This window comes from Dermacentor albipictus, chromosome 1, assembly GCF_038994185.2.
Source record: "Dermacentor albipictus isolate Rhodes 1998 colony chromosome 1, USDA_Dalb.pri_finalv2, whole genome shotgun sequence".
Taxonomy (NCBI): domain Eukaryota; kingdom Metazoa; phylum Arthropoda; class Arachnida; order Ixodida; family Ixodidae; genus Dermacentor; species Dermacentor albipictus.
The window spans coordinates 20,402,967-20,417,722 of record NC_091821.1 but is presented as its reverse complement, the minus strand read 5'-3'; the positions used below and the strand labels follow the sequence as shown (position 1 = coordinate 20,417,722).

General features: G+C 47.2%; 1 protein-coding gene across 1 annotated transcript in view; it reads right to left on the bottom strand.

The window, feature by feature from the left end:
* LOC135909975 (uncharacterized) overlaps window positions 1-13,835 on the bottom strand; it is a 50,673-nt gene extending 36,838 nt beyond the window's left edge. The window contains exon 1 of the mRNA XM_065441988.2: window positions 13,688-13,835. The gene's annotated coding sequence lies outside the window, so the exon portion shown is untranslated. The remainder of the gene's footprint in view (window positions 1-13,687) is intronic.
* Window positions 13,836-14,756: the final 921 nt, after the last annotated feature.

Here is a 14,756-nt window from a genome sequence, read left to right as displayed (position 1 = left end):
GAGGCATGCGCAGAAAATGTACGACAGTCACATGGCGTGTTCTAACAGCAAGTCACTGAACTAAAAACGTGGTCATCTGAAAAAATAAAAAATTAAGCATTACGATTTCTATCTGTTTGGATACGCGACTTCACCAGGGGTCAGCGCTATTGAGGGCGCATTAACGCAAATACTGCCAAGTTTTCTGATGAAATCAGCTTCCACAATTTCCCGGGTGAGCTGTGAGCTGTGTCTCGCTAAAACTTCAGTATCTTCAAAGAATGGCACGCAGCCGCAGTCCCGGCAATGGATGCCCAAGTGGCCTTGTACAGTGCTGCGGACGTTGTTACAATGCTCTCTAAGTCGATCGTTTAAGCACCTGCTTGTCTGTCCTACATATTTACTGCCGCAAGACAGGGGAATTTGGTAGACTACATTCGTTGTGCACGTCACAAACCGTTTTCTGTGCCCGACAGAACAACAACTCTGACGCGATTTTGGCGCGTTTACACGCTTACAGAGTCTTGCCAATTTTTCCGGGGCTGAGAAAACGACTGTGATTCCTGCACGCTGCCCAAATGGACTCAAGATGTTCTCGATCGACGTTAAAGATCTGTACTATTCACTTCCGCATGACAAGTTGCTTCTGGTTGTTGAAGAATGCATTGATTACTTTGGATCAGTTGGCTTTCAGAATGCTGCAGGTGTTGCAGCGGCTTTCTTGAATTGCTCACCTTCTACTTGAAATCAACTTACATCTCACGGAATTAACAAAACTACATACAAAGGAATGGTGTTTGTATAGGATCATGTCTGGCGCCCGTACTAAGTTATATTTATCTAGCTCATGATGATCGCAATATTCATGGTCAATATTCATGACCTAGCCGCGTCCCCCGTCGTCAAGGTGTGCAGGTTTGTGGATGACTACCTGATATTTATTGATTGCACTAATTCCGCTTTTGAGCCTGCTGTTTCTGAAGTCTTGGAGATCTTTAAGAAAGAGCTGGAGCCTCTAGAACTTACGCATGAGGTCCCCATGGATGATTCCTTGCGCTTTCTAGATCTCAGGCTGAGCCTTGCTAACAAACATGTGTGCTGGTGCTTCGAACCGAGAAGTAAGAAGCCACTCTTGCCCTTTAACTCTGCACTCAAAACTCGTTAAACGAGGTGTTATAAAGTTATGTCTCGTTAACAGTCTCAATAAATCGTGCCCACACCAAATGCAACATAGTCTTGCTGCTCAAGTTAATTGCCTTTCTTGAGCTGGTTACCCTTTGGCCTTAATTTCAGCCATAGCGGAACAGCTTCTGAGGCGCACAAAACGTGATGATCCCGCTCAATCAGGGAACCAGCGGGCTGAAAGACGCAGGTTTGCAGTGCTGCCATATGTGCATGATGTATCCCATAGGCTAAAGAAAATTGGGCAGCTTGCAGGAATCACAGTCGTTTTCTCAGCCCCGGAAAAATTGGCAAGGCTCTGTAAGCGTGTAAACGCGCCAAAATCGCGTCAGAGTTGTTGTTCTGTCGGGCACAGAAAACGGTTTGTGACGTGCACAACGAATGTAGTCTACCCAATTCCCCTGTCTTGCGGCAGTAAATATGTAGGACAGACAGGCAGGTGCTTAAACGATCGACTCAGAGAGCATTGTAACAACGTCCGCAGCACTGTACAAGGCCACTTGGGCATCCATTGCCGGGACTGCGGCTGCGTGCCATTCTTTGAAGATACTGAAGTTTTAGCGAGACACAGCTCACAGCTCACCCGGGAAATTGTGGAAGCTGATTTCATCAGAAAACTTGGCAGTATTTGCGTTAGTGCGCCCTCAATAGCGCTGACCCCTGGTGAAGTCGCGTATCTAAACAGATAGAAATCGTAATGCTTAATTTTTTATTTTTTCAGATGACCATGTTCTTAGTTCAGTGACTTGCTGTTAGAACACCCCATGTGACTGTCGTACATTTTCTGCACATGCCTCTTCTTGTATATATACGCACGATGTGGCAACGCAATAAAATATTGTTGGAAGTCAGCGCTGTGTATGTCGTCTATCGCTGTCCTTGTCCTTCGCGCTGTACGTTATTTTTGATCATGAATTACCAATTAGCTCAAGCAACCACCCTAGTCCAGGTTTTCCGGTCTGAACATGCGCCTCCGCAAGGCTGCTGCGTGGCACGACCGAGGGCGTTCTATAGTTACAAACTTGGCGTGTCTCGTCAATAATTTTACTGGCTACGTGCAATTCGGTACTGAAAAAAAAGAAAAGCAACTGAATTACCGTCAGTATTATGGAGTAAAAAAAGTCATCCATGAATTATAAAACTAGCAAACAATTTTATTGAGTACGAGTAATTATTTGCATTTAATTCATTACGTACAAGTCTGACGTTCAAGTTAATTGAGCAACTTTGCTCCAATTACGGAATCACTGGTTAAGAACACGAACAACAAAGGCACAACAAACAATGCCCAACACGAGGTCTGTATGAAGGGTGGAGGGAAATGCACGCATTCCGCTTTTTTTTTTTCTCCCTTCGCCGCCATCCTTTTCTTTCATAGGCGATTGCCGGAATGACATTTCCTTTGCGACAGGAAGTACTGCAACCGTAAGCCCCACGTCGATCTCTCTTCTCACGGCGCGCAGCCCGTGGGAAGATGCCTGGCGCCGGTCACGAGGACCGACGGGAAAGGTCAAAAACACCCATACTGTGCCTTTGGGGACGTTTTGCGAGCCTGTGCCAGCGTTACTCTGATTCTGTATAGAATCGACAATAACTTTTTGACGAACTGTCTTTAGGAAGCGGCAGCGCAAGCAACGACTTCGCAAAGAAGGGATCAGCAGTCGTGTCGCCTGTGTTCCCTCTCTCGCCGCCACTGTGCGACGCCACGGCATTGCATAGTGGTGAATGAAAAGAGAAAAAAAAATGTCATCCACCCACAGGCGTGGCACACGCGTGGCACACGCATGGCACCAACTCAACGCGTGCCTTTCCAGTCTTTTCAGTCGTACTGACCTAAACCGATCCGACCACGTTTAAACTCATTTCGCCAAGCATGTTCGAACCGACCCAGCCGCGCTGAACCAACCCGCCCGAACGCCGCAATGATCCGATCCTGTTGGCGTCAACGTACACCAGATGACAGAACTTAAATCGGACATACCGACACGACCAGATTTTGTTAGGCTCATGTAAACCAAGAGCCCCTCAATTTTGCTGACCACTGCCTACCGTCTTCTAGCTGATGTACGGCCGTTAAGAAAAACAGCAAGGCCTTAACACTCAGCTACATTTCTTCTTCAGTATCTTCGTACAATATGATCGTTAGCTTTTTCATAGTTAGGCTTTGTCGCGTACATGCATCGATCATTCGAGTGTGCAGGCCCGGATGACGGCACATTGTGCGAATGCAGCGTCGTCGACTCCAGAAGGCGCAGCACTCGCACGGTTCCCGTTTCGCCGCAGAAGCGCGACGGCGTCTCGACTTGCAGTCGCAAGCGGGCTTATCTGCACAGGCTCCCACTCCATTGTCCAAGAACTGGCGCCACGTACGGACGTTCGCGCGGCGCACAGTCGGTGGCACATTGGCGAGCAGGGACGAGCCTTGGATCCGGACTCTCCGTACGCTGCATCCACTTTTTACCGACAGAACCCTTCTCATCATATTTCGAAGACCTGAAGACGGCGGGTTCGCATGGACAATTTTTTTTTTTCACTGCGCCTCGCAGCTAACGACATCAGGACGCCAGAATGAACGCGAGAGGCTGCTCTCCTTCCGTATGCAATGCGGTCAGCAGCTACCAACAGAGCGCCCGCGTCATGGTTCACTCGTAAGAGAACGCAAGCTCGGTTTGGACTACGCCACGATTTATACAAGGTCGATAGGAGCTTTCACGTGCTTCCTCCTGACGAGGTACCGCGGTGTCGAGAAGAATCCCCGAGGAGTGTAGCTCTGGCTCCATTGACCGCGCCCTGCCAGGTCCGTCAACGTCATCTTCCCGCCGCATCGCAAGTGGCGCCGACCCACTATTTTCGACCGTTGCTGCCACTGGAAGTCGCGCCTAGAGGCGAACTCGTTTTGTGTTGTGTGGAGAACTTGGAACTTTGGAAGTGACTGCTCAGCAAACAGACGACATTGGCACAAGAGATCGAGTAACCAAGCAATAGGGTCAACGCTTACGCTGGCAAGCGGACCTCCAGGTTCGACCACATATCGCACAAGTACGCAGAGTGGTAAAGGTAAGCCACGATGGTATCAGTTGCAGTGCTTTGGCTATAATGGATTAGAAGAAACTAGATGACACGAAGCGCGATCCGCTACCGCTTTGAGAGGCCCCTGGCGGCAATGCGCGCAGATAGGCCCTTGCTGGCGGGCATGCAGGAAGTAAAGAAGCTATAGGAGGTAGCATTACGTCACGCAGCCAGACTTTACAAGTCAGCTCTCCATCAAGCCGTCCCCTTCGCTTTTCTCCGTCCCGCTTTTACAAAAGTAGGCCCAGCGCGCGACCCTGCGCTCGGCGACATGGAGGGAAGAAAAATACTAGGCGGGAGCATGACGCTAGGCAGCTAACCTTCGCAGTTCTCTCCCCGCTTTCAACGGGGGAGTCGTGGGAAACGCCGTACGTGGCTTGGTCAGTGGTATACGTTTGAGTACCGCGGGCTGCTATACAGTTGCCGTCGCTTTCTTCTAGCCGGTGCTGCTCGCTTTCTGCTCGCCGTATTTGATGCCTTTAGATACCCCTTGCCATCACGTGCTTGGCTGCTTTTCCAGTTATTACTATTTTTCTTATTATTACTAATTTTCAAGATTGTGACGTGATGCACCCTCCTTATTCATTATTTTTTCTCCGCGTTCGGCGGTCTGGGCACAGTGTTTGCTATAGGGCGTGTTTTAATCGATGCGCACTTCTTGGAACACTTTGCGAACCGCTCTGTCTCCATTTTCTCGCGATGAGCTCGAGCAACTTTGGTTGCTTCTTGTAACGCGTACACTGATTCGCTGCAAGTGCGGCAACCACACATTACTGTCGCACCTGTTGTATTTTCGGAAGAGCGCGCGCTGAGACGGATGAGAGCGGCGGTGGGAAATATTAAAATCTACCAGAACATTATTATGTGTTGTACTGACTTGTTCTAGCTTCAAGTGTATCAAGTCGCGCTACTTCTTGGTTCTTCCTCCATGCCGGTGGCCGCTACATCCTACTTCACATTTCGGGGCGCGCGAAAGCACAGCGCCGTTTAGGGAGCGAAATTTGCAGCTGCTGCGGTGCTACACCGCTACAGAACATGCTTAAGAGGCTTGCAAGTTCATTTTAGCCTTAGAAGCTGCAGGTCCGGACCAACGTACACAATCAATGTACGCAAGCCTCCCTATATATGACGTTTTAGAAGAAGAAAAACAGGCCTAAAGTGAATGCGCGCTATTGGCGCTGCGTAGAGGAGAATCGGATGGCTAATGCGCATGCGCAGTGTCGTCGACCTCAGTTCATTGGGTAGGTTAAGCAACTTGCGTCCGCCAATTGAACAGCTCTAATAATAATTGTTCAACCCATAGCTATTGCCCAGCTGGCACTCAACGACTGGTTACACCAAAGACACCAAAGGTATGTGGGGCAGATTTTTCCCTCACAGGTGGAGAAGCACCCGACGGGATGTGGCCTATACTCGGGTTTCTGCCCTTTGCACAGAACACCTACGTTCCCAGATTTGGTTCTACCGATACCCACGCATCACAGGAGTGAGAGGTAAGAGGCACGGGCGGTGGGAAGAGACAACGGCGATATGTATAGGGGCTTCAACTCGAAAGGCCCTACACAGCTTTGACTTTTTGTTCCGTCTTGTTTACTTTATCCTTCGTTTTCTTTCTTTTATTTTGCGTGTGAACAGTATATATATATACGGGGCCGAATACCCAACAGCGCCCCTTTCTGCTAGTCGATACGCCAGCGAACTTCGAATGACACGTACGCTGTGAAACATACACACCTCTTCCTTCCCCTCCAGATTCTATAATTTCACTCCCCATTTCTCGAAGAAGCACGTCGCCCGGCAGGTGGAACGGACTGCCTAGCTCCTTGAAGTGTGTATAGGGTTTGGCGAATCTTCATGGCAGTGGACGACACAGTTAGCCGAGGGCATTTCAATTTCAACTATTTTATGAGCGCTAAAAAACTGTAAATACTCCGCCTCGTTCGGAAATCCCCGTTTAAGCCACGTGACCTTGCAGACCACGCAACTAAGGTAAAACAATGAATCACTGAAACTACAGCCAAGAAGCAGGAGGTTCGGCATGCCACAGCGTTTCATTTTAGCGCTCGTTCTTTACTTCGATCGTACCACTTGTTTCTTGACATGAATCATTTCTTAGAATACAAAAAAACATAGTTACATTTCACTTCGTGAATGCGGGTTGCGCCCAAGCGTACGGGTGTCATTCCCATACGCCCGCGCGTAACCCGCTTTCACGAAGTGAAATGTAACTATGCCTGTAAGTGAATAAACTCTAACTGAAATAACTGAAATGTAACTCGGCGGCTCGGTCCGCCGCCGCTTGCGCTGCTGCTCCACCCATCCCGCTTGGCCACTGCATCGCCAGAGGAACCTCGTACATCCATAGCACACACAGACGCAAGTAACTGCCAGAGGAGGTGAACCGCGCGCGCCTTCGCCTACACTGCTCCTCCGTACTTCCCCGGCGTGCGCTCCTCCTCTCCACGTCAAGGTGCCCTCCTCCTCCGACGCTCACTTCTTATTGCAGTTCGGCGGCCTCCGACTTCAATTTCGCTGATCCACACGGGGAATGTACGCTTGCGCGTAATAATAAGAAAAAGAAGAAGAAGAAGAAGAAGAAGAAAAAAACTGGTGGAGACGTATTTTATACAAGTAATTATTTTTGTTGATGAAGCTAATAGCAGCAGTTGTGCAATAATCGCCAGTACGTTCATCTCCACACGAAAGGAGGCACGAGTCCGCGGGACTTTGCCGACGCCCTGGCAGACATCTACCTTCCGGTAGAGCGCAAATCTGTCCCGTGGGACGACCCGACACGCGAGTACAAGGGGACACCTCAACTCTCGCTGGATCGTCATTTCGAAGTCTCGGAGATTGCGTACGCCCTTCACGACCTAAACCGACGCTCGGCCCCTGACCCAGATGGACTCACGAACTCCTCAGAAATCTAGATGACAAAGTCATACAAATCATTACGAGCAAAATTAACGGCCGAAGGCCGGGTGCCAGACAAATGGCGAACTGCCAATGTATACACTGGCAGTTCTCTTGCCTTTGCTTCGAGTTGTTGATGAATTCGACTTCGCCCTGCCATCTCCTAGCCGCCTGGTTAGCTCAGATGGTAGATCGGCTGCCTCGGAAAGGTGGTGGTCCCGAGTACCGGACCAGATGGAATTTTTTCTTCAACTGCAAGGCTTTTCCTTTCGAGGAACCCGTATGGGTTTCCTGAGCAATTTGCTACGTCTGGGTGGATGTCTCATTTTTCCTTTATTAATGTCAGAGCATGAGTGGCACTAATGCGCGGTAAAAGTTCTCTTTGGCATCATTTCTGTCTGGAGAAGTCCAGTTTTTAGTAAATATGTGTTATCGTCGAGCGTTCGATTTTCGTGCTCCTGCAGTCCGCTTTAAAGAAGGCCGCAGGGACATTAGCGTTTGCTCACTCAAGGTGAGCAAACGCAACATGCCCTGCTTCCGACGGATGCAAGCACCACGCTGCTCAGCTAAACCAAGTAGCCGCGTTGTTACCAAGCGCCCTTCACACACACAGCAAGAAAAACGATCCCACAAGTTCCAGTGACGCGGGCAGCGCACGATCAAAGTTTTTTTTCATTAATCGAGACTGGCGCGGTTTAAAAGAAGCTGCAGCAGATGCACGTTTGATTAAAATGAGTTACGGGCTACATTAAAAAAAAGCGAACTGCGGGACGTGGTTATAATAATTATATATACGTAGATGTCCAGTATGAGCGGATCGACGCACAATATAAGAACCCAATAAGTTTGTTACTGATATCACCCAAAGGAGCGTCCAAATGGCGAGTTTCGGAATCAAATATGAATATTCCAAGCAAATGACCTTCGAATATCTAACCGAACCCCGAATATTCTCATATTTCTATACAAAGTCCGATATGAAAATTGTGACTCCATTTGGTAAACAAACGGCTTATTTACTTGCAACATGCGTGTAATGCGGTTCACGACTGAACGTTTCATGCCAGCTGAGGAGCGTGTAACCGCATAACCCTCACAAATTCTGGCGATATTTGTCAGATGAACGAGAAAAAATAACGCAAGTCAAAATCTCGGATCATGTTATTCAGGACCCTGAACACATTGCTACAGAGATGAATAACTTCTTTCAGACAGTTTTTACGAAACATGCTACAAATGCAGCTTTAACACCTTACGATGTCAAAATACCAATGGAAGAAATAACTGTAAGTGAAGAGGGTATACTGTCTCTATTGCATAAACTCGATCCTAAAAAATCTACCGGCCCCGATCAAATTTCTAACTCATTCTTAAGTCGGTACGCAAGTTGGACATCAAAGTATCTATTTAAAATATTCACTCTTTCTCTTCAAACATCAGTGCTACCAGACGATTGGCGCAAGGCTGCAATAATTCCAATACATAAATCGGGCTCGAAATTAGATTTAAATAACTACCGCCCAGTGTCATTAACAAGCTCATGCTGCAAAATAATGGAACACGTAATATTTAAGGCCATAATAACTCACCTAGAAACAAACGAACTCCTATATAAACAACAACATGGTTTCAGAACAAGCCTGTCAACCATAACCCAACTAGCAGAGTTAACTCATGACATAGCTAACGTACTTAATAATAATGGCCAATTAGATGCAGTTTTTTTAGACTTTTCTAAAGCGTTTGACGTAGTTCCGCACCATGATTTAATCACAAAATTATCGGCTTTCGGTATTAGTAATAAAATAATATCCTGGATCAACAGTTTTCTAACCAATCGTAAACAGAGCGTTTCAATCGATAATAATCTTTCACAACCACTCGAAGTCTACTCCGGAGTACCTCAAGGATCAGTTCTGGCACCACTTTTGTTCTTGATGTACATAAACGACATCCAGTTCTGCGTTAAAAACTCAATTCAGATGCGCCTGTTTGCTGATGACTGTGTCGTGTACACAGTCGTACACAACCAAGAAGACCAAATAGAACTTCATAATTCACTTCAAACAATTTACTCTTGGTGCAACACTTGGGGCATGAAACTAAACACATCAAAAACACATTACATGTCTTTCACAAATAAGAAACTCCCGCTTAACTTTTCATATTCGATCGGAAGGTCAACAATCAACAAAAGCAACCAGGTAAAATACCTAGGCATTAAACTCACGCCTAACCTTAACTGGGAGCCTCATATTTCGACCATGTGTCAAAAAGCCATAGGCAAACTGACCTTTTTAAAAAGGAGACTGCGCGCAGCACCACCACACCTCAAACTAAACGCGTACAAAACACTAATAAGACCATGCCTAGAATACGCTGATCTAATCTGGAGCCCTCATCAAAAATTCCTTATAAACAAAATAGAACGCATACAAAAATTAGCAGTTAGGTTTGTATATTCGGACTACAAAAGGCAATCCAGCGTCTCGGGTCTGCTAGCAAGGGCTAACCTAAAACCCCTCTCGCAGAGAAGAGTAATTTCGCGACTAAAATTCATCTATCAATTATACCATGGTCATTTCCAAATAGCACGTTCTCATTACCTCCAAGATCCTCCTAAACGTTCAACGAGACTTAATCACTCCAAAACAATCTGTCTTCCCCCAAGTCACGTTAATGTTCACAAGCATTCCCTTTTTCCGTCAGCCATTTCCCAGTGGAACAAGTTAACTAACGATATTGTGTGTTGCAATAACATCGACTCTTTTATTAACTGCATTCAGTGTATTGACTTGTCATCGTGATTTTTTTTCCATTGCATCTCTGTACCACTCCTGCACGGGCCGTGAAGGGCCTGCAGTATATTCAAATAAAAAAAAATGATGAAAAACTGCTTTCAGTCACTTGCCGCATCATGACAATGACAGGAATGAAACGTCATCACGCAGATGCACGCACAGCGTCGTGTTTCTCGAAAAGCAGATAATAAGTTTGAAACTAACGCACTGCACATCGGTTTATTGAGACGAAAACATGGGTACACCGTTCCTGGAAATAAAGCAGCACTCTGTGCTGTGGTTCTTTTTCTGTGTCCTGTGTCGCGCCGTTTGAAGCTGCGGTTTATAATATGTGCCAACCGGTCCAAATTAAAACGCTCTTAAACATACCGAGACCACAGGCTGCGTACGGTAAGACTGCCCGAAAAATAATTTCATAAAAGCAGCTTTGCAGGCTGCCTCAAAGCGAGAGAGGAAAAGAGTTAGATGTCAGCCCTGCAAGCCATTCTTACTGAACGACCGGAAATTACTGGGCACAACTTATCTATGCCTTGCGCTCGTCAAAGGGGTCCTGAAATACATTTTGGGCATAGAAAGAAAACGTTGCCAATTCCGGTCTGTCGTAGAGGCTGCTTTGAACGTGTGGGCCAGACATTCCTGCACATCATGCAGCACGGAATTTACAGTCTCGCGCAAAACAGAGCGAAACATCGCAATTGCTCTCGCTCCCACAATGTCGTCACGCAGCATCATGGAAAGCAGCTGGAACCACCAACAATACTGGCTGATTTCGTGCTCGCGTGAGCATTCTCAGTAGTGCATATTTGCTAATATTGAGTTAAACAAACGAAAAATATACAGGGTGTCCCAGCTAACTTTAGCCAGAGCTTAAAGATATGCTAATGTCACGTAGCTGGACAGAACCAAAGTAATGCTGTTTGTCGCCACTTGGAGATACTCAGAATATATATTTTTTCAGTCTGCCTAATTGAATAACTAGTCTGCATTCCTTAATCAACTTATCAAATATTATAATTAGATGAAAAGTGTCAAAGAGAAAATTGTAGGGCGACATGAAAAAGTCCCGATACAACTCTCTATTGCTCAATACGTGCTACATAGAAGTGTTTTTCCGAGCGTGAAAGAAACCCGCGAATGCACGCAAAATTGCCGCGCGACTGGCCGCTCGAGGCACTTTGCGTGCATTCGCGGGCTTCTTTCACGCTCGGAACAACACTTCTATGTAGCACGTATTGAGCAATAGAGAGTTGTATCGGGACTTTTTCATGTCGCCCTACAATTTTCTCATTGACACTTTTCATCTAATTATAATATTTGATAAGTTGAGTAACTGATTAAGAGTAATTATCCAATTAAGGGGAATGAAAAAAAAAACAATTCGAGTGTCTCCAAGCGACAGCAAACAACGTTACCTTGGTTCTGCCCAGCTACTATATTTGTGCATATCCTTAAGCTGTGGCTAAAGTTAGCTGGGACACCCTGTATGTGTGGGATCTCAAGATGAGAGAAAATGTCCACCTTTGAACCCGATGGAAGGATATCTTCCACCGTCCCACGGCCGCCTCGATCACGCGTGCACGGCGGGGAAGCCCCGCCGTGCGCGCTCGATCGAGGCGGCCGTGACCGTGCCTACGAACTACGCGTAGCCTCCGCGATACCAGCGGCGTGCTGCGTAGCGTGGTCTGCCGCGGCCGCCACGGGGTGTCGCGACGAGCGTAGCCGCGACACTCAACTTTCGCTCTTTCCTCGTGGCTTCTCCGCTGTGCAGCTTCCAGCGGGCTAGCGGAGACGAAGAGAGAAGGCCGGGTATATGTGCGATAAAAGTTCTAAACATTTTTGCGGCATGACATTCGTGAGACGACGTCCTTTTAGTGACAGCGTTCTATGATTAGTTAGAGAATTGTTTAAGGGCCCCTTTAAGGAACTGGCTGCATGCGAGTTACGAACGCGGCTCTCCTGCAGCAGAATCAGTGGGAAGAGACTTTACACTTTCATTGGGTTTTCTCCTTCAAAACTCATATTAATACATGTTGCGGTCTCTTGTGTTCGACAATCTCGAATGGTCAGTTCTCGAATCGAATAGAACTCGAAACTCGAATACGAATCGGACCACACATGCTATTAGACTGCTATTCGAGGTTTCCAATATTCGCACACGCCTATCATTTGGTTTTATTTGATGTTTCGTTGCGTTGATACGTATCTAGTACATTTGCTGGGAAGCATAAATGCTCACAGTTGCCAAGACCGATCAGAGCACTCATAAGCACACTTGACAAAACCCCCACCAAGGTACACATACGCTTCTGGTTAATTGAATCTTTCTCTCTCTCTCTCTCTTTTTTTCGTGCTTCCTTTCACCAAACTACGCAGATACTCTCCTGTCTCAGATCAAGACGGAAGTCGTCTGAACTCATGCATCGTAATACACCGCATCAACACTTTTTTGGGCTGACCATCGGAGAGGCAGGGGAAGGGGAACTGCACCTCAATGTTTTTGTAGCATTAAAACCAACCAATCAACCTGCTCGAAGTATAAGTTCACCGAATGCCTTGCTTTGCTCAAAGTGCTGCTTGGTACTTAGATTTGGGCAATTCATTGAGAATACTAATAGCTGGTACACAATATTTCAGTACTTAATATACCTTCCTGGAGACATCAGCATCATAGATCATAACATTGGGCGAACGGTGGGAAACATCTGCCACAAATTATTGCCGGGCCATCATTAAAAAAGTACAAGAAATCAGAAGTAATGTTTACTGATAACCGATGGTCCACAAGAGCGTAACAGAACGAACGCTGAAAAAAAGGCAAACGCAGCCATGGGCAGCAGATGATAGATAAGGCTGTGTGAAAAAATTAGTGACTCCAACTGGCACAGGATGGAAACGGCTCACGCAAGACACGGGTAACTGGAGATAGCTGGGGGAAGCCTTCGTCACAGCAGTGACCGATGATGATAAAATTGCACTGCTGCAACATTAACCGCCTTTCCGATCAATTTGATGAAGCTTCATCTTACACTAAGTGCAATGAAAGACGCGTTCAGCGCGCCCTATATTGCATCGCCTGTTGGGGCTAAAAAAAACATGCGGCCGTATGGTTGCGTGTATCTCGACTCGCAGCTACAGCACTTGTACGTCAGCCTCAGTGGGGCCTTCGCGATTAACTTATATGTATACCTTGGAAACATCCAATTCAGCGGGCGCGCCAAACAGCACAGCAGCAGCAGCGCGACATCTCAGCCAAGGAGGAAACAGAGTGCAGGAAGGACTGTGACAAACCAGCCGCGGTGCTCGGACCCGGGCCTACTTCGCGATTCTTTCTAAACTATATAAAAGGCTGGCTGAGTTGCTACAGGCGCTATTTTCTCCCATAAACTCGCGTTCCCAGAAGGCACCCAGAATGGGCTCCAGTATTTTCGCAAATGCTGTGCCGGCATAAAATTCTTGACTGCATGAGCCTTTCCGATGCCACTGCTCCTCCAAATGAAGGGAAAATGAGACACTAGAGCAAGAGGAGCGTCTGGGAATTGTCTGGCCATGTTTATAGACGAACAGCCCAAATGTTCCGCGCGTTTCATTGGAATTTCAGACTTCGACCGTGAGACCTTCGTCGACGGAATACCTACGACTCCCGTCACAGCAGGGACGCGTGCGATTTGACGACACGTCCCCGCTGCTTAGTGCATAACGAAACGCAGCTCTCGCTAATCAGAGACAAAATACAAGAGTCGTACCTTAGGTCAGATCACAGCGCTTTCGTGACAACGTGCATCGAGTGGCCTGCAACCGGGATTCACATGCTGCTGGAGCCTGTTCGCGCCCCCGAGTCCCAGACAAACCCCCGCGCACCGCCGTCCACATCCGGACCATTACTTCCGGTTTTGTCGCCGATGGCGCCCTCTATGCGAGATGCACGCAAGTTTTTACAAAGACTTGATATTGACTCAAAGCTCGGAGTAGTCCACTATCTTTGAGGCCATGGTTTAGCACTCGGCGCCCTCGACTACTAGTGGTAACGCTTTCGCTACAGGGTTTCCAATTTTAGCTCCGTCAGCTCAATACATTCAGTGCATAGAGCACGGGGCCACGCTAAAGCCAGGGGGCCAAGATAAAGCCAGTGCAACACCATCCGGACCTTTTCCTGGTCTTAAACCACAGTCGCTCTGCAATGTCATCTGGTAAATCCAAAGACTGCACCCGCTTACGACATCGCAAAGTAAACGATTAAGTTAAAGGAAACAATGTGAACTTAGCAGCAACGTGAATGGAACATGCAGTCACATTGTCTATCATATCACGACAAGTGCCCGTGACAGCGTGACTTCATAGCACGGCGACAAAGTGCAACTTCATCATGTTGTCTCATTTATTCGGCTGAGTACAACTGTACGCGTGAAAGGTTACACTCTAAGAAAAATTTACACCCTTTGGGGCGTATCTTGTCCCACAACGATAATCGTCATCCGTGTTGCCCGCGTTTCCTTTCTTTAACGCTGCGAGCCCGGTACTTCCCAGTCACGAACGGCATGCGCGTTATCAGTGTGACGCAGCATTCTCGACAGGAAAGTAGCGAGCGCCGAGTTTTCAGGAAAGGAAACGCAAGCAAGGCAGATGACGATTATCGTTGTAGGTCAAATATACACTCCAAAGGGTGCAACCGTTTTAAGAGTGTACGCATGACTACTTTGTTTAGCTCCACAGCTAAACTGGTGACAAGCTTTCAGAGTAACAGCTAAAATATATAAAGAATAACACTGGTGAATGAACATTTTCACAGGCCACACGAATCAGGCCGCCGTGAAC